At 47.4% G+C, this 24,754-nt stretch overlaps 1 long non-coding RNA gene across 2 annotated transcripts in view; it reads left to right on the forward strand.

Moving 5' to 3' along the window:
• Nucleotides 1-7,363: 7,363 nt before the first annotated feature.
• LOC118147367 (uncharacterized) overlaps nucleotides 7,364-24,754 on the forward strand; it is a 41,685-nt gene continuing 24,294 nt past the window's right edge. The window contains exons 1-2 of one of the 2 annotated variants that reach the window (XR_013526709.1): nucleotides 7,364-7,513; nucleotides 13,476-13,545. This is a non-coding gene — a long non-coding RNA (uncharacterized LOC118147367). The remainder of the gene's footprint in view (nucleotides 7,514-13,475; nucleotides 13,546-24,754) is intronic. The other variant, XR_013526710.1, reaches the window with a different exon arrangement.

A 24,754-nucleotide genomic window follows, 5' to 3' on the forward strand; every position in this document is an offset into this window, starting at 1 on the left:
CCTCAGCCTCCCGAGTAGCTGGGACTACAGGCGTGTGCCACCACGCCTGGCTAATTTTTGTGTTTTTAGCAGAGACGGGGTTTCACTATGTTGGCCAGGATGGTCTCAATCTCTTCACCTCGTGATCCGCCCGCCTCGGCCTCCCAAAGTGCTGGGATTACAGGCATGAGCCACTGTGCCTGGCCCCTAAGAGCTTTTAATTTTTTTTTTTTGAGTGAGTATGAAATAGCATCTGATCCATTAATAGCGTCCTCGTGAGCTATAGACAGGGTGGGAGGTTCCCATTCTCTCCTGGGTCTACTGCTAAGCGTCTTCCTGTCTGCCTGGCTATCAAAATAGCTGCTTCCGGTTTGGCTTGCGGGCCTGGCCAAATACTGAATGCTCCCTCTTGGATGCCCTGAAGGAAGGTAGCATTGCACCCCTTTTAATGTCCTTTTTTTTGGGGGGGGGGGACATCCAAGCTGGGCCCAGCCCCCTAGACTTTGGGACATCCAAGCTGGGCTCAGCTCCCTAAACTTTGGGACATCCAAGCTGGGCTCAGCCCCCTAAACTTTTGTTTTTTTTGAGACGGAGTTTCGCTCTTGTTGCCCAGGCTGGAGTGCAATGCTGTAATCTTGGCTCACCGCAACCTCCCTCTCCTGGGTTCAAGTGATTCTCCTGCCTCAGCCTCCTGAGTAGCTGGGATTACAGGCAGGCATCGCCATGCCCAGCTTATTTTTTGTATTTTTTTTTTTTTTTAGAGATGGGATTTCTCCACGTAGGTTTGCTGGTCTCAAACTCCTGACCTCAGGTGATCCGCCCACCTCGGCCTCCCAAAGTGCTGGGATTACAGGCGTGAGCCACCACACTTGGCCAGCATCCTACACTTGTCTGGCTAGGAAGAAGGCGCAGAGTGATGGAATCATGGATTAAATAAGATTGTGTAAATAAAAGCACCCATTACAGTGCCTGACCCACGGCATGTACTTTATACACGTTGTTAGAATTTAGAGTGGAAACATAGGATTTTAGTCCTGTGAAGAAACTTCGCAATTCTTGGCTCAAATCCCACATTTTACAGATGATGAAATTGGGTCTCAGGTAGGATGTGGTGGCTTACACCTGTAATCCCAGCACTTTGGGAGGCTGAGGCAGAAGAATTGCTTAAACCCAGGAGGTGGAGGTTGCAATAAGCCGAGACTGTGCCACTAAACTCCAGCCTGAGTAACAGAGTGAGACACTGTCTGCAAAAAAAAAAAAAAAAGAGAAAAGAAAAGAAAGAAATTGGGTCTCAGAGGGCCCAGAGGGTTGAAGTGACTTGCCCAAAGTCACATGGTAGTGACCTGGGTGAGCCCCTTAAGCTCCTGGTTTCTAAGGTATATAAACAATAGTGGCCTTAGATGCTGGCTCCTACCCTGCATCCTAGACTCTAGAGGACCCCATCCTGACCCTCTTCTACTCTTCTAGCCATGCCTGTCTCTGTGGGTGAGGAGTCTACAGGGTCGAAGAGATGTGACTCTGTGAAGCCCATGCCTCCCTTTTCGAACATTCTCTGGATATTCTCTACAGTCTTGAGCTCCTGGGCTCAAGAGATCCTCCCCTTGCCTCAGCCTCTGGAGTAGCGAGAACTACCGTCCGCACTACCGTGCCCAGCCCCTCCTTCAGTTTGAACTTCCTCTTCCACCTTTGGCTCATTTTCCCTGCCCCAGGCCTCTCCCTTTAAGAGCAAATGTAATCATTCCTGGAATTCCCCACCTGAATGGCTCCTAGCCGGTTCCAACCTTTTCCAGGCTTCTTTCCCAGGTCTATCCTCCCAAAGACTGAGGTCACAGCCAGCGTGGCTAATCTGTGCACCCCTAGGCTCGAGGAGTAGCAAAGGGGAGGCTGTGAGTGGGGCATGTGGATGGAGCCTGGGCCTGTAGGTTGGGCTGGGGGCAAGTAGAGTGGGAGATGGGAAGATAAGTCCGTGAGTCCAGGTCTAAGCATCTGGGGGCTGGTGCTCTCTAGGGAGCAGAATTCCCAGGAGAGTGAGAATTCTAAATTTGAAAGTAGCCTTCTAAGTCCTTGTGGATATATATTTTCAAGGTAGGCTAGTAGAACATATTCAGATTTGTTAGCTTGATGTATAATTTCACTCTTGTTGCCCAGGCTGGAGTGCAATGGCCTGATCTTGGATTACTGCAACCTCTGCCTCCCAGGTTCAAGTGATTCTCCTACCTCAGCCTCCCAGGTAGCTGGGACTATAGGCGCTCACCATCCCGCCTGGCTAATTTTTGTATTTTCAGTAGAGATAAGGTTTCACCACGTTGGCCAGGTTGATCTCAAACTCCTGACCTCAGGTGATCCACCCATCTTGGCCTCCTAAAGTACTGGGATTACAGGTGTGAGCCACTGTGCCCAGCCTTGACGTATAATTTTAAAATATTAGACCTGCCTCTGATGGCCTCCAGCTGTACTATTGCACTGGGTGCCACAGATGTCAGGGGAGTTTGTGTCACTGTGATCTGTTATGAGAGCATGAAGGGGAACCCTGATGAACAAGGCAGAGAATCACACATTGAAATGACTGCAAGAATATGACTGTTTTTCTCTTTTCTTGTCCCCAATGTCCTGTGAATGTTCAGACACATTAAAAAGCACAGACAATAGCAAGGGGAATGTGAATGTGCTGTCAGTGAGAGTCAGAGAATCACCTGCACTATTGTGGTAACATGATGGACATTCTTGGAAACAGGCGACTCTTTGGCCTTCTGATCAATTTTACATTAAAATTGAAGCAACCATTTGTAAATGCTTTGAAGGGTTTACATTTGAGGCTTTTGCAGGCTTTCATCCAGACCAACAAGGCCTATAACAAGTAGCATTTTATTCCTCATTTCTGAAAATAGGAGGTTCAGGGAGGGTGTTCAGTTTGCCCTACATATGACTTCTTCCTTTTCCTCCTCCCCATGGGGAGCTGCTTGGCCACAGACCCCACCCTCTTGCTGTAGGTGACCGCGTCCTTGGTGCTGTGGGCCACGCTGCCAAGGTTTATAGGAAGCTACACCCTCGGGCTATTGTGTTGCCCTCCCTGAAGGCAAATCTCTTTCCCTTCCCACGAATGGCATGTTCCGCCATCTCTATTTATTGTCTTGCCCAGCATCCAGTTCCCAGAACTCCCTGGAGGATGCTCAAACCTCAAACAATAAAGTGTCTCATTTGGAGCAAAAGAAAGAGCACAGGAGTCACTGGAGTCCACGTGAACACAATTCCACAAGTGACCTTGAAATGGCTGTGGCTGCTCCTTTCAGGTTGACCGAAGCCAGCTGGCAGTGGTCAGGATTCTGACCGTCTTGCCAAAAAGAAGAGGGGCAGGAAGTGCTGCAGCAGGTGCTTGGAGGGATGGCTGAGGGTTCCTCTCAAAGGTCAGAGGGTGGAGACTTGTGGCTCCTCAAGTAGTATCGCAGGCTGTAGTTATTATCCTATTGTCTAAGCTGAGCTTAGACAGGCTGAGCTTCAACAGGATCGTGCTGTTAGACAAGTTTGTATTGGTCAAACCGCCCTCTGTGTCTCTTCTTCCCAGAACCCAGATGAAAATCTTACTGTCCTGGCCTCTTATCCAGCATTTGCCCATGGCTTTCAGCTCCTCAGGGCTAACACCGGGCTTCTGGGGGGTCCCACCATCCTACCTTCCCTTGCCATATCCTTGAGGACTAAGGTTTACACACACACACATGTGCACATGAGTGTGTACACACATGTATTGAGCATGTGTATGCACACACATGCACACACACATGTTGGGGTTTCATTTTCCCAGAGCTCAGTTCCATGTATTTACCAATGGGAGGCAAGAGAAGAGTGATCCTTCCATTTCAGATAGCAATTACTCATGTAAACCTGATCACGTGCTTTCTAACCTATAGGCAAAGTATATGCTGGCCCATGCGGCAAGCCACCCATAAGAATTAGAGAAAAATGTCCTCCCTCTGGGCAGGCATGGGCCTTGGTGGGCAGAGTTTGGGTTGGATTCCAGTCCCTGCTTACCTCTAGCCTGGAGATGGTTGTGCTCTAAGCTGTCTCACGGATACTTTGGAGGAGTGATTCTAATGGGAAGAACTCTAGGCTGGGGAAGGAGGGGAAGGTTTGGAGTAGATGAAGCCTTATAGTTGATCACAAATCATCCCATTTGGGAGCTATTCTGCGTACTCAGAAGCTGGCACTGCAGGCTGGGCTATGCATCACTGACTCAGCAGGATTGATTGCTAGGTGCCCCTACAAAGTGCCTAACACTCCGAGGAGCAATCGATGCCCATTTTGTGTGCCCAGTTTGTATGGCCCCCTTAAAGTGGGCCGTATTTTTAGAAACATGACCTTAGTTGATCACTTGATCCTGTTTGATCAATCAAGGTTGATCTGTGACAACTTTGGGAAGCAGGCAGGATAAGAATATTATAACCATTTGATAGATGAAAAAACGAAGACTCAGAGAGGTAGAGTGCTGTGCACATGGTCACCCAGCTGGTAAGTGGCAGGGTTGGAACAGTGATTCTCTGGTTCTGCTGGGTCAGCGGCTATGCCACGTTGCCTCCTACTAGACAGACTCACGAATGCTGGCTTGAGACTTATTTTCTAGAATGTAGGAATATTTAAAAAGTCCTGGTTGGGCATGGTGGCTCATGCCTGTAATCCCAGCACTTTGGAAAGCCGAGGTGGGTGGACTGCTTGAGGCCAGGAGTTCGAGACCAGCCTGACTAACATGGTGAAACTCTGTCTCTACTAAACTACAAAATTGGCCGGGTGTGGTGGCACACGCCTGTAATCCCAGCCACTTGGAAGGCTGGGGCAGGAGAATTGCTTGAACCTGGGAGGTGGAGTTTGCAGTGAGCTAAGATCATGCTGTTGCACTGTAGCCTGGGCAATAAAAGTGAAACTCCATCTCAAAAAAAAAAAAATTCCAAAGTATGGACCCTTCACCTCACCCATTCGCTAATGTCCAATCAGCCATTTTGTCAGATTCCCCTAACAGTATTACACATAAATTTAGCACTTAATGTTCTACAGAAGCCTTTTGCTTACAGCAGTCTAGGAGGGTTCCAGGGCAGGTGTTCTGTTCATTACATATGAGCAAATGGAGACCCAGAGAGGGCAGGTGGACTGCCAGACTCACATGCCTGGTTTGGGTTAAGCATCCAGGTCTCCTCATTTTCAAGTCCATTGAGCTTTCAGCTGTATCCTGCTGCCTCTTCCCCAGAGGATTTAGGAAACAGGAGCAACTGCCTACAGGAAATATGCTTCACCTTCCTCCACAGACACAGGCTTCCAGGAGAACGGAGCTCCATGGAAACGGAGGGAGAGAGTGTGTATACGGCATTTCTTCTAGGCCCACTCCAGTTCTTGTTAGAAGCTGATAAGCCACAGCATATATTCATGGGGGGGTCAATCCTAATCCATGTTCTCTTCAAGACAAACAAGAATAATTGAATCACAGAATGTCAGAAAAGAAAGAGGACCCCAGAGCCTTCTTTCTGGTCTAATGCCTCATTTTACAGATGAGGACATAGGTTGGGGCTATGAGAGAGATAGGTGAAATGATCTGCTCAAGGCCCCACCCACTTAGTTATGGATGGAGAGAATATTCTGTAGTCCCATGTTGAAGTTGTTAGCTTAGTTTCTGCCTATGTAGATTCACAATCTGGGGATCAGGTCCTGAGAAATGTGAATAGCTATTGTCATTTCAATCCTATGCTTTACTCTGAAGGAGCCCCAGGAGGGTGACAGAGTAAGGAACGTGGAATAGACTGGCATCATAGTGGTCACTCTTTACCTGAAATCTGGCCCCCCTCCCCTCAATTTCCTATACCCTGGAAGAAAAAAACAATTTTTACCTTGACATTGACCTTGAAGATTCTCTTGAGTTCTAAACCTGTGCTCTATACCGCACAGATTCCCACTGTTCTCTGGGAGCAGTTGCTCTCTCTACATACATTTACTGAGTGCCTATTTCATACCAGGCCCTGTGCTAAGCCAGGGGACACCCAATGAGCAAGATAGACATGGCTTTGGTCCTCTGTCTAGCAGAGGCGGAAAGCCTCCTTAAAAGGATTCCTCCTGGAACTTATTTATTTCTTATTCTAAAACCTTTTTAGAGACAGGGTCTTGTTGTGTTGCTTAGGCTGGAGCACAGTGGTACAATCGTAGCTCACTGCACCCTCAAACTCCTGGGCTCAAGTGATTCTCCCCCCTCAGCCTCTTGCATGGCTGGGACTACAGGTGTATGTCAACATGCCCAGCTAATTTTTAAAATATTTTTTGTAGAGAAGGGGTCTTGTTGTGTTGCCCAGGCTGGTCTCAAACTCCTGGGCTCAAGTGACCCTCCTACCTCAGCCTTCCACAGTTCAGGATTACAGGTGTGAGCCACCATACTTCTATTATTAATCCTAAGAACGCCCTGGCGTCAGCATTCGTAATTCGGACTCAGGCATCCCTACTTATCTGAGTTGCCTTTCCCAGCCTCTGTGTCTGAAAACCGTTCCCTGTTCGTTTCCTGATGTTCATCCCAAATTGGATCCCAGATCTGGATTTATGGGAATCTACATGGATGACCACACCCCTGTGTTCTGCCTGGCTTGAGTACCTAAATTTATCACTGTGCTGGGTACCGGGGATCGGATGCTGAACGAGTGACACATCATCTCCACTTTCAGGACTGGGTGCTGGCTGCAGGCTGCTCCTCTCTGGCCAGGTTTCAGCAGTGTTTTCCCTGTCCTCTTGGGGCTGATGAGCAGGAGCCACGGCTCTCTAATTCAGATGCTAAGTCTTTTGCACGTCTTTGCTTTGCTCTCATGTCAGTCTCTGGCCTTGGCTTTGACATTTAGATTCATGGTAACTTTCCTGATGAACTGACCCCCAACTACAATTTTGGGCATGGCAACTTCCTGCCACTATGCCCACCAGCTCGGCCCACCTTCTAGTTCTCCTTTTTCCTGGCCCACTTCATCTGAAGCAACCGTGGCTCTAGCTGACCCATCATCATAACAGGCCTTCAGTAAATATTTATGAAGTTGAATCAACTCAGGAGCGGTTCAGAAATTCCAGGAGCCTGTAAAAGAATACAAAAGAGTTGGCTGTCATTTAATGGTATGTTCCAAGTTGAAAATAACTCTTTTCATCTCTGTGCTTCTCTGTGCTCCAGAAATTTAAAAGAAAGCATAGAGTCTCACGGTGGGTGAGGCAGGGAGGGCCAAGGGGGCAGTTCCCCACATAGGACTTGCATGTCTGGGAATAGTGGGTGGCCTCAAGCCCAGCCCTGTGGGAGGCCTGCATGGCCCTGGATGCTGGAAGTGCTGGGAACAGGTCCTACCCGTTCCTGGCTGATCTGGTGTGTTCTTACCTCCACACCTCTGCGTGACTGGCTCTGTCCACACAGAAAGCAGAAGCAGAGCCTACCTGTGAGGCTCTTTGTTTCCCTTGAATGCCTCTTTATGTTTTTGCATAGACTGTTCACTCTGGATTAGAAACCTCTCGGCCTTCATGAGCTTTCTTCATACGTAAGGTAGGTGCAGGCAACTTACTTGGGGAACCAAAGCTAAAGCCTCATGCAGCCAATGATGAGGCCTTTCCTGAGGGGCGGCCAATGGCCATTTTTCCTACCATCTACCTCGATTCAGCCACCATGTCACTAACTGGAGCACAACAGACTTAGGGTCCTGGTCTACTTTGAGCTTAGAACTTTTCCCGAATTCTGTTTGGATCTTGATCATTTCCCCAGGAGACAGGAAGATTTTGCCTTCTGAAAGAGTGGGTAAGCCTATATATCCTGATGAGACAGCCTGTAGGATGGCCCCCAATGGCCCCCACCTCCTCCTGGTGTTCATGGCCTTGTATAAGACCCTCCCCTTGAGCTATTCACAGATTCTAACAAATGGAATACAGCAAAAGGGATGGACACCATTTTTGAGATTAGGTTATAAAAAGACTGTGGCTTCTGTCTCAGGTATCTTCTTCTTTCCTTTTCCCTTTCCTCCCCTCTGCTCCCCTCCCTCCCCTCCCCTCCCCTCTCCTCCTCTTCTTTCTCTTTCTGGGGTCACTCACACTGGGGCAAGTAAGCTGCCATGTTGTGAGCAACTTTACAGACAGGCCTGCATAGTGTGATGAGAAGCTGAGGACCCTCAGTGCAATAGCCTGTGAGGACAGATGTCTGCCAGCTTCCCAAACAGTAAGCTCAGAGGTGGATTTGTCAGCCCCATTTGAGTCTTGAGATGACTGCAGCCCCAGCCAGCAGCTTGACTGCTGTGTTATCAGGAACCCTGAGCCAGAATCTCTCAGGTTAACCACTCCTAGATTCCTGACCCCACAACTGTGAGGTAGAAGTGGTGTCATTTTAAGCTGCTAGATTTCAAAGTCGTTTGTTATGCAGCAATCGATAAATAACACATATCCCCACATAGAAACTGCAAGTACACAGCTTCCGTGTCTTCCTAGCCACTCATTTACAACCTCCTTGCCATATGCCTTCTCTCCCCATCATGGCTGCTGCTAGCCCATAAGGCATCTTTGTGCCAGTTGTGAAAACGGACTCATTTCCTCAAGGTGCTTTTCTCCCTTTGGCTAGAAAATTGTCATAAACCTCCAATCTGTAAAGGGAGCCATGCCATATTAGTCTACTCTCATGCTGCTAATGAAGACATACCCAAGACTGGGTAATTTATAAAAGAAAGAGGTTTAATGGACTCACAGTTCCCCATGGCTGGGGAGGCCTCACAGTCATGGTGGAAGACAAAGGAAGGGCAGAGGGATGTTTTACATGGCGGCAGGCAAGAGAGTGTGTGCAGGGGAACTCCCATTTGTTTTTATTTTTAAGTTGCATTTAACTTTAAGTTCTGCGATACATGTGTAGAATGTGCAGGGTTGTTACACAGATAAACGTGTGCTATGGTGGTTTGCTGTACCTATCAACCCATCACCTGGGTATTAAGCCCAGCATGCATTAGCTATTTGTCCTGATGCTCTCCCTCTCCTTGCCCCTCCAACAGTCCCTGGTGTGTGATGTTCCCCTCTCTGTGTCCATGTGTTCTCATTGCTCAGCTTCCACTATGAGTGAGAAAATGCAGTGTTTGGTTTTCTGTTCCTGTGTTAGTTTGCTGAGGATGATGGCTTCCAGCTTCATTTATGGGGAACTCCCATTTATCAAACCAACAGATCTCATGAGACTTATTCACGACCACGAGAACAGTATAGGGGAAACCACCCCCATGATTCAATTATCTCCACCTGGCCCCACCCTTGACATGTGGGGATTATTACAATTCAAAGTGAGATTTGGGTGGGGACACAGCCAAACCCTATCACGTGCCCTGTAGAGTGCTGACGTTGTGCTGTGCACAACGCATACCACTGCATGTAGCAACCCTGGCCCCACTCCTGCTGAAAATTTCGTCTCCACTGTGTTGACTTGCTGAGTTGCAAGCCTGATGATCTTCCCTTAGTTCCCCTTCCCTTTGATCTCTCAGCTTTACTTGACAGTGTGGACCACCCCCTCACCCTCACGGTTTGTTATGTGGGATTGCAGGAAACAGGACTGGCATCTTGCTGGAGAGATGGGTGGTTACATCAATCCCAAACCCCAACACAGCTAAGCTGGTCCTTTAGGGTAATATACCCTAGATGCTGCTTGGGGTCTTCTTGGTGTCATTCTCACAGTCACTTCCGGTTCCAGCTTCCTTTCTCCAGTGAGCTCCTGTCCCCTGCACTTGCCTTGAGCCTCTGCCTTTATTGCTATCCGGTTGTTGTACCAACACGGAAGTCATATTTGTTCCTTCCTTTTCCCCCAAACCTCCTTACTTTGCTAAAGTTTGAGGAGACATAGGGTGTACATTTTCACTGCAATCGCAGACAGTGGCCTATGAGAAGCTTCTGTTCTTAGAAGTTCTTCGGTGCCTCTGCAGAGCTGCCTGCCCCGTCTCTGTCCTCCTGCTCCTGCACTGATGCAGCTCCACTGAGCTTTCTCTTTTGCTAGCTTGCCTCCCACAAGCCTAAGCTCCCAGACATACCTTCCACCTCAAGGCTTCTAAAGGCACTATGCTATGGCAAAACAGTTTCATCTCTAAGAGGAATTCTGTTTCCAGATATTAAGCTAAGTGTTTTTTCCTACATGCCTCAATTAGTCCTTAAAGTGACCATACACTCATCATGTGTTAAATTCACCTCCCCACGCAGATTCTAAGTGGAGGAAGCTGTTTTCAGACAATGAGGCTTCTTTTCCAGAATCCCTTCTCTGTGGGACCATCTTTTAACTCCCCCTTCATTGGCATTTCCCCCAGCCTGCTGCAAGCGCTTTTTATTCCACATTGCTGAGTTTCTGCCGCAGCCCAGACGCTCACTTCTAATTTGATGGCTTTTCCATTGTGCTTCATGCAGGCAGCCTTTTACTTTGAAAATGATACAATGAAATAGTTGCCTGGGTTGCTCTTCATGCAGGCCCAGTCTTGTACATGACATTTTCTTTGACCAGCTTTGACAAAAATCCAATTTAGATGGTCACCACCTGCAGTTTCGCTCTTGCACTCAGCACTAGCTCAGAGATTCCTTTGTTATCCAGACAATTTGGCTAGAATTTGTTGAGTAACCCCCTTCCTCCACCCTCTGGCATTGCTACTTTCCAAAAATTTGCTAATGGTGTCACACATTCTTTCCCTCCCTGGCTTTTGTGACCTGAGATCTTTCCTCCCTCTCTTTCGGCCTCTCAGACCACCCGTCTCTCTTTCTTAGGAATTGCTTCCTTCTGCTGTCCCTCAAATGTTAAGTCCTTTGTTAAGCTACTCAATATTTCCTTCATTTATGTACGTATGCAATTTTTACCATCTCAATCATATTTTGGGGGGAGCAGGGAACAGAGTCTTGCTCTGTCTCCCAGGCTGGAGTGCAGTGGCGTGACCTCGGCTCACTGTAACTTCTGCTTCCCAGGTTCAAGCAATTCTTGTGCCTCAGCCTCCCAAGTAGCTGGGGTTACAGGTATGCACCACCATGACTGGCTAATTTTTTCTTGTATTTTTAGTAGAGACGGGGTTTCACCATGTTGGCCAGGCTGGTCTCGAACCCCTGACCTCAAGTGATCTGCCCGCCTTGGCCTCCCAAAGTGCTGGCATTACAGGTGTAAGCCACCATGCCAGGCCCATCTGAATCATTTAAACATGTAGAGTTCAGTGGTATTAGGTCCATTCAGTTGATTGTGCAGCCACCACCGCCATTCATTTCCAAACTCTTTCATCTTGCAAAACTAAAACTGTGCACTCATTCAACACTCATTCCCCATTCTCCTCTCAGCCCCCAGCAACCACCATTCTACTGTTGTCTCTATGAGTTTGACTACTCTAGGTACCTTACGTAAGTGGAATCCTACAGTATTTGTTCTTTTGTGACTGGTTATTTCACTCAGCATAATGTCCTAAGATTCGTCCATGTCCTAGTATGTTAACTATCCTTTTTACATGGGTGATTCCAGATGTGTAGCTGCAGTTCTTAGCCTTCTCTTAAGATTTGTTCCTGCACCTTCAGCTCCCTTTGGATTCTTTGACATGGATGCATTGCAGTTGCTTCAAAGATACTTAACAAAAGTGGCTTTTTATTTTATGTTTTTGAGATGAAGTCTTGCTCTGTCACCCAGGCTGGAGTGCAGTGCAACTCCCGCTCACTGCAACCTCTGCCTCCTGGGTTCAAGAGATTCTTGTGCCTCAGCCTCCTGAGTAGCTGGGATTACAGGTGCATGCCACTAGGCTCATCAAAAACCAGGCTCATTAGCCTTCTCTCCAAATCAGAGTTGCTCATGTCCATCCACAGAAATATGCTTTCACAGGCTCCTTCAATCTCGGGTCATTTCTATTCCTTCATCCTTTTTCTCTTCCACATCAAGTCACTTCGCAGCTTATAAACTGTCTATTCGGTAGGTTCCTTATTGCCTGTAGAATGAAGTTCAAAGTCCTTAGGCCACTTCATTTGGCCTTAAGTTGAAACTTGTCTCAGTTGTATATGTGTGAGAAAACCCAAGATAATAGTGGTTTTAAAATAACATCAAAGTCCACTTTTCAACTGGGCACAGTGGCTCATGCCTGTAATCCCAGCTCTTTGGTAGGCTGAGGCAGGCAGATCACTTGAGGTCAGGAGTTTGAGGCCAGCCTGGTCAACATGGTGAAACCCCATCTCTACTAAAAATACAAAAATTAGCTGGGCATGGCAGCATGCACCTGTAGTCCCAGACACTTGGGAGGCTGGGGCATGAGAATTTCTTGAACCCCAGAGGTGGAGGTTGCAGTGAGCTGAGACCGTGCCATTGGACTCCAGCCTGGGTGACAGAGCAAGACTCCATTTCAAAAAAAAGGTCTATTTTTCTCATATTAGTAAATTTTGGAGATAGCCCGAACTGGCACAGAAGCTCCACAGAGCTGTTAGGAATTCACTTCATTTCCATTTCACTGCTCTGTCATCTCAAAGACAGCACTACCCTCATGGTGTATAATGCAGCTGGAGCTCCAGCCATCACATCTGAATTCCAGGCACCAGGATGGAGGAAAGGGTAAGAAAGGGCACATGCCAATTGCCATTTAAGGAGGTTTCTTAGAAGTAGTTCCACACCACTCCCAATTGTATCCCATTGACCAGAACTTAAGTCACATAGTCACATCTAGCTGCTAGGGAGGATAAGACATATCATCTCTATTCTAGGTGGATTTATATCAAACTAAATATTGGGAGTTTGGTTACTAAGGAAGAAGGGAGAATTGATACTGGGTAGGAAATAGCCTTCTCTGCTACACGCCTTCTCTCTGCACATCCTGTGAACACATCCTGCTGAAATGGAATTATTCGACACTTGCTATCACTCCCACTAGGCTCTTTAGGGCCAAGAATCTTGTCTGTTTCATTTTGGACCATGGTGTTTGGTGTCAGGCATGACAAGGAGAAGGGTTTAACCAGTGATTGATGAATAAACAAATACCACTGAAAAAATATTGAGAATGGAGGGGACTCGTATTCCAGAACCCAGGAGAGGCTGTTTTGGGTAAATAATCCTGTCCTAGGAAACAGAATACTAATACAAATAAATAATGTCACCCCGCAGGATTATGCCAATTGTGATAACTTATTAAATTTGACAGGGCAGATTTATTTTTTGCTTTGACAGCAGAAAAAAGAGACAGTGCTGTTGAGAGACTCCTTGAGGTCACATACCTAGTTAGAGGTGGGCAGGCCTGGAACCTGTGTTCCTTCGCTCCAAGCCCAGACCTCTCTTCACTAGAAAGTCGGAGGCCAGAGCAGGCTGCAGAATTGCTCTACCTCCAGTGCCCGACACCCCTTAATCCTTTTGCTTTGTAAACAAACGGAGGCCTAGAGGCCTGCTTCAGGTTCATGAGGAAACAGCAACTCCCCAAAAGGCCCCAGAAGGAAATTCAGGGCATGCCTTCCCCAGGTGGGGCTGCTGCTATCAGGCCCCCAGCAGTCACCAGCCTTGTAATCCACAGGAGGCCAAGAATCTGGAATCTGCTACTGCGTGGATTTCACAGGAAGTTTCTCTCCGGCCCGTCCTACATGGTATGTTATTAAAGTGCCATAAAGGTCTCATTTAATTGCTGATTGCCTTAACACAGAATCCAAGGACAGTATTCTAGCCAGGCCTCTGTTCACGGTGAATGATGTTTTGGATTGAATGAGACAGAAGGGCTCTTGATGCATTCTCCTGTCTAGCTCCTTCTTGGGCTCAAGACAGTCAAGTTTTGTAGGATGGTGAAGGGGTCCCCTGCCCCCAACAGATTCAATGCGGGCTCAGGCACTGTCTTGCAGGGTGGTGCTCCTACTGTGGTCCCAGCACCAGTGTCAGCATCACCTGGGAACTTGTTAGAAATGCAAATTCATAGACTCCCTCCAGTCCTGTTAAATTAAATGGAGCCCAGTTGTCTGTGTTTTAACAAGCTTTCCAGGTGATTCATAGAAACACGCTCTTCACCGCCCAGGTGAAAGGTGAAAAGGGTAGTAAGCAAGAGTTGGCAGCCTCTCTGGGCTTCGTGAGGGCCATGGGGAGGCTGATGAGGTATGTCCTGGCCTCTCTGGGGTGCTGGCTTTGGGAGCATGGAGGCCTCTTTCTACTGCACCCTGATTCCTGGGAAGAAAAAGCTCATCTAGAAGGAGAAGCGAAGGACAGACAACAGGTAGGAAACAGAGGATGGGGCATTGAGAGACAGGGGATTAGGCAGGCCTGTTCAGGCTCCTCAATGTCTAATGTGCAGGCGGGGCCAGGGTAGATACTGGTCTCCTTGGCCAGCTTTCTTTTATGCTCTTGGGTACATGCCACAGATTCCAGCCACCCTGCTGACAGGGAGTTATTGATTGCTGCCTGGTTATTGGGTAATGCCCTTCACAGCTGCCTTGCACGAGCAAACATGTTCAATGAGCAATTCAGGTTCTGCAGATTTCACAGTGCACTGGACACCTCTCACACCTTTTTTTTTTTTTTTTTTTTGAGACAGAGTCTTGCTCTGTCACCCAGGCTGGAGTGAGGTGGCACGATCTCAGCTCACTGCAACCTCTGCCTCCTGGGTTCAAGCAATTCTCCTGCCTCAGCCTCCCAAGTAGCTGGGATTACAGGGTGAGCACCACCATGCCTGGCTAATGTTTGTATTTTTCATACAGACAGGTTTTCAACATGTTGGCCAGGTTGGTCTCAAACTCCTGACCTCCCTGATCCACCTGCCTTGGCCTTCTAAAGTACTGGGATTATAGGTGTGAGCCACCCTGCCTGGCTTCTCACACCTCTTATAACTCATCTTCCACCAGTGGCACGCCATGGTCACATGGGACAGCACATCTTTCTAAGGTGGTGCAGTTGGATGTTATGATACAAGCACCACCCACTTGATTGGGCTTTCAGGCTTTCATTTCACAACTGCCCCTCCTAGAGCTGTGTGATTCCAGCGATGGGAAGGTGAATGAGATATTGAGATGACATGTGGTCAAGAATGCCTGAGTTCTTAGATGTGTCCTGTTAAAGTCAATAAATGGAAAGTTATTGAGGAGAGATCATAAATTGTCCCAGTGCTGTGATTAAATCCTGTAACTCCATTCTTACTGTCGGGCAGGGAATGTTCCGTTCTAGACGTCTATTTTGCACATTTATGCTAAATAATGCATCAGTCCTCTGTTAGTGCGTCATAGTCACTGTGTCAGTACCTGTGAACAGGAATAGCTCAGATAGACTGGGCTGGAAGGCATCGTGGCAGTGGAGACAGGGACAAGGTTGGAAATAGAAGGGCAACAGGAGGAAGGCACTGGGGGAGGAGGGGCGACCCATATGTGGAGCTGGACTCTGAGGGAGGTAGCCAAAAAATCACTGTCTACATCAGTTTGAAAAATGATATGGGCTTTTCGGAGTCCAGCTGTGGGACACAGGAGAGAGAGTCTCTTGCATTGGTGAGAAACAAGGGTAGTCAAGTAACTACCTGAAAGCCTGTCAGACTTTGCAGGGTCCAGCCCCGCAGGGTCTAGTGGGTGTTCTTTTGTGTGTGGAGATGATAGATTGTAGAAAAGAAAGACACAAGACACAGAGATGAGAAAAGAATTCAGCTGGGCCGGGGGACCACTGCTACTAAGGGGCAGAGTCCAGCAGTGGCCCCAAATGCCTGGACTTGCTGATATTTATTGTATACAAGGCAGGGGGGCAGGTTCAGGAGAGTGACTTATCTGATGTGATTGGAAGGGGTCAAGCAAATCACATTCTTACAATACAGGGGTCCATGTGGGTACAGTACAGAGGGCCCCTCCCTCTCAGGTAGCTGCTGCAAGGAGGGGAGGCACATATGTCAGTATCTTTCTATGCATTTATCAGAGAGCTCAAAGGCTTTTAGGATTCCTCGATTCTTCTCACAACCTCTAAGAATTTACAAGGGAGCATTGGGTGGGCAAGTGGAACGTGAAAGTGGTCAAGGATGGTGACCATCGGAGCACAGCACCACGGAGACGTGTTTAAGCCCCTGGAGGTCTGCGGGCCGGCCTGGCTAATGGCAGGCCTTCCTCAAGAGTGGGGCAAAGCAGAGTTTTCTCTGAACTCCCCCAGTGAAAGGGAAACTCCCCGTCATGGCCTGCTAAGTAACAGGCGCCTTCCCAGGCACTAGCGCTACCACAAGGCATTTACTCTCACCTCCTGATCACTTCTCATAATGTCCCTTCAGTTCCTAATTATGTTTCACCCGATTATGTCTATACTGTAAGACTAAAGTGTTCCAAGCTATAATACTAAAGATTAATAGAGAATGATGTAATAAGATTATATAATTGATTATGTGATTGAATCTAATATCTATTTGGTATCATTTCTATAACAAGTAATCAGACATATCATTTCTATAAGTAATCAGACATGTCATTGCAGTAACTAAGTAATCAGTTATTTATATTTGGTATCATTGCTATATCTAAGTAATTAGTTATTTATGGTACTGGGACAGATCATGCCTTCAGTCTCTTGCGGTGGCACCTGGGCAACTTCCTTCCCACAAGACTTGTTGCTGGGGGAGGTGAGGGTAAGGCTTCAGATTGGAGACCAGCCAAATACACAGTGACTCCAGGCCTCAAAAAAGTAGCTATCCAGGACCTAGGGTGATGACCGGGTTGGTGTAAAGGCAGCTGGTGGACATGTGGCGTCTGTTGCAATAGATGTGTGGCTGGAAGGGTAGCACCAGCATCCAAGACTGGCCATGCTCTTACACAGACTTGGCTCTGGATGATGAAAGGTGTTGGGGCCTGCAGGAGGCAGGATTGCCAATGCCTGAGCCTCAGTTCCACTGCTGGGAAACAACGTGGGGTGAATGATCAGTCGGATAGTTTCCAGTGATGTCATGGATTTTCCGAGCTTTAATTACACGTCTACCTCTCCTGTCCCTGGCCCTGCCCATGCTCTCCCTGGAGGAGGTTTCTGAAACTTTGCTGGCTTCTCGAACACGATGAGTTGTAGTGGAAAGCACTTTGGAATCAGGCCAACTAGGCTCTGAGTCCTGACTTTGCTATGTAAATTCGGCTCTTTCAAGAGAATGTCTCTTCATCTTGTTCACCTTCACTTTCCTCAGCTATAAAATGGAATCATCATGTGTTACTCACAAATATTATTTCAGTGATGAGGATGAAGGAGAGGACACACTTGCAGCATCATGGAGAAGACTGGGAGTCAGAGTCAGTACCCCTCATTCTCTCTGCTCCCTCTTTCCAGCTCACTTGCATTATAGGGCTGGAATTGTGCAATACAGAGCCTCTGGAATTTGGGTTTTCAAAGTAAGAGAGGGACTCCAGCCCTCTATAATGCATGTGGACTGGGAGGAGGGAGCAGATTATAAAGACACGTGCATGCATATGTTCATTGCAACACTATTCACGACAGCAGAGACATGGGAATCGACCCAAATGTCCATCCATGATAGACTGGATAAAGAAAATGTGGTACATATACACCATGGAATACTAGGCAGCCATAAAAAGGAATGAGATCATGTCCTTTGCAGGACATGGATGGAGCTGAAAGCCATTATTTTCAGCAGGAAACAAAAAACAAATGCAGCAACTAATGCAGGAACAGAAAACTAAACACCGCATGTTCTCATTTATAAGTGGGAGCTGAACAATGAGAACACGTAGACACCGGGAGGGGAACAACACACACTGGGGCCTGTGAGGGGAATGGGAGAGGAGAGCATCAGGAAAAGTAGCTAATGCATGCTTGGCTTAACCCTTAGGAGATCAGCTCATAGGTGCAGCAAACCACCATGGCACACATTTTCCCGTGCAACAAACCTGCACTTCCCGCACTTGTACCCCAGAACTTAAAACCCCAAATGCCTCGGGGTATACATGTATTAGTCCATTCATGTTAGCTTTGTTATAAACGGGGGCTTAGAAAGAGGGAGTCCAGCTAAGTTTCTTTCACTTGGAAAACTAGAGGCAATTTTCTTTCTTTCTTCTTAGTAAGAGAGAATCGATGTCAGATATTCTATCCTGGAGATCAAGTTCAGTCCTCTGGGCACAGAGTCTGGTCACACAATATCCATCGCAATTACAGGAGAGGTTGGGATCTGGGCTTTATCCACAACATTGATCGAGGATAAAGAGTCTAGCTCTGGTTTCACGTTGGGAGGAGCCGAGGTGGACTGTGGGCCTGGGCACTTGGGCAGCCTCCGCTCTTGTACCACAAGTTCGAGACAACTCAGTGATGTATTCCCCTCTGTAGGAATCCGTTTCTAAAATTTCTGCCTCGTAGCCAAGGCATGAATTTGGATTCTGCTGCTTCAAACAGCCCTGTTTGCTCCGTGTTCTCCCGCTGTCCCCACAGGAGTTTGAGCTGCATTTGCTGCTGTTGGCAGAATCTGCCAGAGCAAGGGGAGGGCCTTTGGACCTTCAAAATGTAATTCAGCTGCAGGGTTGCCTGGCACAGCAGAGCATCCCAGCTGTATTTAATCTTCCTAGAGCAGAGGAACTGGAGGCCTCCCAGCGTCCTGGCGCCTGTGGGCGGATGATTGGCTTGCCTCAACTATGCATTTGAGCTAGAGTGTTCAAAAGGAAAAGTCAATGTTGCAAAACTATAGCTGTTCCTAAGTGCTGTGTGTGAGGCGTGTGTGTCACCCTGGCTTTAAACAGAAACTCTTGAGAGCTGTTGCATGCCCAGTTGTTTCTGCTGTGTAGACTGGTAAAGTGCATGTGGAGGTTTCTGGAAGAAACAGGAAAAAATGTGGTAGGAAAGAATATAGGAGGCCTCTTTGGGGTCAGACAATTCTAGAAGAGGAGAAGGAAGTGGAGGGGAGAGAAAAAGTAGAGAAGAGAGAGGGCCAGGAGGAGGAGGGCAGTGGCCAGGAGGAAAAGCACTTAGCACCAGCTCAGCAGTTGTCAAGGTCCAGCCCCAGCTAAGGTCCGAGGAGGGTGGGGGGTGGCAGAGAGCCGGAAGAACACTCAGAGACAGCATCTAAATAAGACATGACTTTATTCAGCAGCTCTCTCACACTGTCGGCTCCATCTAGGCTGCTTACTCCGGCTGCACCCACACAGAGCTGCATGGCCGACTCTCCCTTGCCTTCAGGGTCAGCAGCTTAACTCTCTCTCTCTGGGCACCAGCAGGCTGAGTTATGTTCTGGCTCCCCTCTGTCCATCTGCAAAGACAGACAGCTCTGGCTCTCTCTCTCTTTTTCTCTGGGTGTGAGTATGCCTGTACAGTGTCAGCAGGGCAATTATGCCTTTACAAATAGTGGCTTAGAGCCAAATGATGAGGCTTCCCATGTTGTGGCTACATGGCTGTGATAACAGGTGGAGTTATGTGCCTGCACTCGAAACTCGCTGAATCACTCTGGATGCTTACTTCGGTCTGTCCTTCAAAGCACAGCCATGTTCCTTATAGCATTTCAGCTCCACATAATGTGCTCACTGTGTTCCAGCACCTGCAGCCTAAACACCTTTCTGTGCTTTGCTGTTCAACAAGGTGTGGTGTCTTCAGGGGAAGATGTCATGATAAATGTCCAGGGCTCTGGGCATCTCAGAGTTCAGCCAGGTAAGCATCTGCCCCAGAAGATGGGCTGTGACCAGGATCTTGGTTTTCACTTCTTTTGACAACATTGCCATAAGCTCTATTGAGGACCTAGACTGTCAGTGTTATTTACTGTTGTATCTCAAGTGTCTAGCATGAGGCAGGTGCATAGTAAATATCTATTGAATGAACAGGAATGAATATTCAGTTAAATACTGTGGAGAAAAGAACACCAGAGACCAATGAGGGACTTTAAGCCCAGACACAGCACTTGATATCAGTGCCTCTTAAATTTTAATGTGCATATTAATCTCCTAAGGATCTTGTTAAAGTCCCTCCTGGGCCTCACTTGGAAGCGGCTGTCAGAAAGGCTGAAGGTGGCTTCACCAGAAAGTGTAAGATTGTAGATTGGAACTCAAGTTCAAATCCCAGCCTTGTCTGTAGCCTCCTGAGCTCTGTGGTCCAGCGACGCAGCATCAGACAGAAAGAGAGCGAGCATTGCCCCTCCTCCCTCTGCTGGTGCCCTGGGACTTTCCTCCAGTAAAGAGGTTTTCTTGCAGACTGTACTGTGTGCCCGCTGTGATGAAAGTCTGCCTAAACTCCAGGGAGTGGGCAAGAGAGTCCCATGGACCTAGGAGGCCAATGATCACTTTGCTATAGGGGTCTTTGCCATCTTCTGGGCTCTTTGAGGTTCAAGTTTCTTATCTAGCTTAGATATTAATTCTGGTGGTTTGAGACACACTCACTTATTCTCTTCTGGAATCCTAGCTATAAAAAACTACCAACAACACCTCCATCTCCACCTGCATTTTACTACTGCTGCTGCCTCCACCACTTCTGCGGCCTCACCGGCACCACTCCAGCTTGCGTTCATACAGGGCTTTGGCAGTTTTGATAGTGCTGCCACTTCAGCCTATGAAGTAGGCACCATTACCACCATTTGAAAGAAATAGATGAGCCCGAGAAACTAAGTCCTATGTCTGAGGTCTCACAGCTGGTGAGTGGCAGGGCTGCAACTCCAATCAGAGTCCTCTGACTTCAGAGCAAATGCTGTCACTCCCTCTCCCAATGTTGACTCTGAGGGGTGCTACATCCCTCCCACTCTGCTGTCTCATCACCCTGTCTGTGGCTTGTTCTCTGGTGGGGGCTGGCGGGCAGACTCCTCCTACCCTGGGCATGATGCTGATCTCAGCCAGAGAGGGAATTAAACCTCCCTAGGCACAGCGGTCACCCCCGCTGGTTTATGGTCATGCTTCTGTGCCAAAGCAGCAACTGAATGGGTCACTTCACTCACACAAACTCTCATTTCACTGGAATGGATGGGGGTGTGGCCAGTGATGTCACCACCACTTCATAGCTTAAACTTGTAGAGTCAACCTTTGAAAAACATGTATTTGTGTCTTTAAATAAATCAACAACAGCCTCACTCTGGCCCCATTCTGAGCCTGTGATGTGGACAGAAAGATACAAGGTCATAAAGCACTGATAACAAGCATCTTGCATTGTTTTGGCAATGTGCACTTTTAAAGAGCCCACAGTACTTTATTTCATCTTAATCCTCTGAATGCCTCCTTTACGGTAGCCAGGGATGGGTAGTATCCTCACTTTATAGATGGGAAAATGGAAGCTCAGAGAGCTTCTGCCCCAGAAGATGGGCTGTGACCAGGATCTTGGTTAAAGGTTAAAGGTCACAGGTCTAGGAGCAGCATGTAAATAGTCTGCCTCCAATTCTTTTGATGCCACTGTACACGCTGGAGTTGTCACCTACCTTGGAGACAGTGTTGCTATCCAGCAGAGACTCCACCTGAGCCCTGACAGATTTATTACCAGCAATTTGTCATTGCCTATTTTATTATCAAAAAATGCAACTCTTTAGAAAATATCTGAAGATTAACCTACAAAAGTGTGCAGATTGCTGAGCTGGCCTTGGAGGGAGGAGACATTATGCCCAGGAGAGGGGCAGGATGTTTCTACGTGGGAGGGGCACAGGTACTGGAAACCAGCAGATCAGAGGTCACACCCAGAAAGGGAGGGAGCAGCTGGTAAAGGTGTGCCAACCAACAGGCACACCTGGAAGAAGCAGGTCAGGTCCAAAGTCTGGGTTTTAAGAGGCCAGGCTCAGAATTCTCCAGGAAAAATGGTCAGGGACTCATATCTAGCAACAAACAGAGACTGGGCAGAAAAACCAGAAGGAGTCTAGGCAAGAGACCAAGAATATCAAGAATGGAGCCTGACACTAAGCCTTGCATACAGCAGAGGCTGTTTTTAGGTTTCCTGTCTAAAACAGAACTAGGTTTAAGTGTTTAAGTTGGCCCGAGTCCATGGAGGAAGGCAAGCCGGTCAGAGGATGGCAGTGAGAGGCCGGGGAAGTTCCTGACAAATGATTTTTGCAGTCTGTGTTTCCCAAGCTGATGCTCCACAGGACAGAATGTCTCCGTAGAATGCAGAATGCAGAACAGAGCATCTCTGTAGGATGCTCTGCGTCAAGAAGGAGCTCTGCTCAATAAAGATGGGAAATACAGGACCCGATGAAGTTCAGCAGGTTCCTTTATTTTAACATTTCTCTGCATCTTTAAGAAATGCAGTGTGTGTTTCCAGGGGAAAGCTATTGAAAGCAGAGTTTTCCAAGCTTTTTTGACCTTGGCACACATGTTAACATCTGGAACACAGTCTGGGAAAGTCAGTCCAACTCTTTAGCTGGGCCGGGGCTCACACCTGCAACACTGTCTGCTTTCTATACCTGACCCCTGGCCTTTTCCCTTATCATGACTATCCTGGAAGAAGCGGGTGAGAAGGGACTGGGGTACACACGTGAATAAAATAGTACTGTGATTTTAAGATTAGTTCACTTTTTCACCTCTGATTTGGGATTTGGTGTGATTTCTTCCAATCATCTTTCCTTATTTTTTGAGATGGAATCTCACTCTGTTGCCCAGGCTGGAGTGCAGTGATGCGATCTTGGCTCACTGAAACCTCTGCCTCTGAGTTCAAGTGATTCTCCTCCCTCAGCTTCCCAAGTAGCTGAGATTTCAGGCACCTGCCACCATGCCTGGCTAATTTTTGTATTTTTATTAGAGACTGAGTTTCACCATGTTGCCTAGGTTGGTCTCAAACTCCTGACCTCAAGGGATCCACCCGCCTCTGCCTCCCAAAGTGCTGGGATTACAGGCACGAGCCACTGAGCCCAGACTTGAACAGGATTTTCTTGTTTGTTTTGTGTGTCTTTCCTAAAACTGGGTAGATAGGTTTTTACTGCTGTTCCTACAGGAAAATGGTGCTATATTGATGAACCGATTGATTGATCCCACCTTTATTTCTGGACCAATGTCCAAACCAAACTTAAATGCTTGCTTTGTTCCCTCTGAAGTATTATGGCTATAAACTAGCCAACTGTGCCCACAAACTACTTTTCGCTTAGCTTTCCAAAGAGCAACTCATTTACGCATGTTTTGCGCCTGCAAATCTTAAAGGAAATAGAATTGCAAAATCTCTCACCAGGTAGCTTAATAGAAGATCTCCTTTGTTCCTTGCCAGAACAATTACCAGAATCTTATTGACATAAACTGAACATAGGCCCTTTTTGCCCCTTGCCAACTGAGGATATATTGCTAAGTCCTTTTGTCCAGTGGCCACTTGAAAACCACCTAGTAGATCAGAAACCTGTTCAGCTTCCACCCTGGCAATGAATTTGGGTCTATGCATGTGACTCACACATAGTAGGTAGTAACAAGGAAGAGTGAAAGCCTCTGGATTACTGGAATGCACTGATGTCTTGTGGACTAGGGCTTTGATCTCAGCATGGTGAGTCCCAGGGCCTTTCCAGATTGGGCAGGCTCTCTACCTAGAGCAAAGGCAAGTTGGAGTTGAGAAGGTGTAATATGTGTAAGGCTAGAGAAAGTGGATCAAGTCACCTGCTTGGAGCAACATGAGTGGGTAGGAGACCAGGAAAGGTGGCAGGAGTTAAGGAGATGAAGGACAGGGCAGGGCGCCAGGGAGACCAAGAGGAAACACTTAGGGATCAAGGCTGAAAGCAGATCAGCACCGTGAGAGGCAGGTGAGTGAAGAAACCCTGCAGGGCCAGCCTACTTTCCTCCCCAGGGAGATTGTTTTCTTGGAGTTTCTGTCAAAACCCTCTCCTTTTTTACCAAAATGATAGCATATCGGGAGGGCCTAGAGTTTCCAGACAAAAAATAGGCATTTGGTTAAACTTGAATTTCAGATAAGCAACCATTTTTTAAGTGTAAGTGTGTCCTATGCAATATTTGGGACTTACTTATACTAAAAATTGTTATATACCTGAAACTGACATTTAACTGATCATCCTGTCACCCTAAATCTGCCAACCTTAGGAGGGCCAGAGCTTCCTTATCAAAGAGTATGTTTCTATGAGAATCTCAGCCTAACAGGAAGTTCCCACCTAATGGCTGGGCACAGTGCCTCATGCCTGTAATCCCAGCATTTTGGGAGGCCGAAGAGGGAGGATCACTTGAGGCCAGGAGTTCAAGGCTAGCCTGGCCAATGTGGTGAAACCCTGTCTCTACCAAAAATACAAAAATTAGCCATGTATGGTGGTGTGTGAGCTACTCATGAGGCTGAGACATGAGAATTGCTTGAACCTCGGAGGCAGAGATTGAAGTGAGCTGAGATTGCACCACTGCACTCCAGCCTGAGTGACAGAATGAGACTTGGGTCTCAAAAAAAAAAAAAAAAAAGTTTGCAAGGTACAGATGTAGACAGGGTGAGACCAGCAGGAAGCAAGAGAGAAGATTGGAGGAGAGCAAGCAGGAGCATTAGGAGATTGGAGAGAAAACAGCAAAGATGCGAAAGGGGAATATCAAGTGAAATTAAAGATGTAGAGCAAAAGCAGAAAACTCCAAATGACGTCAGCCTTATAGGATATCAAGTTACTTGCAGAAGGAAACAGTAAGCCCAGGCTTAGACTGTGGGCAAAGTAGGTGGATGCCTTCCCAAAGAGAAGAGGGAGCCAGAAAAATGAGCAAAGTCAAATAGGACAGCACAAGATCAAGAGGAGAAGGGTAGGTCCAGATTCAGGACTGGAGATTAGGTAGACAAGCTCCGGTACAAGCTTGCCTGTCCCCGGTACACTGTTTTCTGGCTGTGTAATCCTGGAGAAGCTATTTGACCTTTCAGTTTCTCAGATGTCAAACAGAGATTTTAAAACAGCCTGTTTTATAATGTAATTCTTGCACATGTATCCCTACAGATTAGTTTTACCTTTTCTAAAACATT

This window comes from Callithrix jacchus, chromosome 14, assembly GCF_049354715.1.
Source record: "Callithrix jacchus isolate 240 chromosome 14, calJac240_pri, whole genome shotgun sequence".
NCBI lineage: Eukaryota > Metazoa > Chordata > Mammalia > Primates > Cebidae > Callithrix > Callithrix jacchus.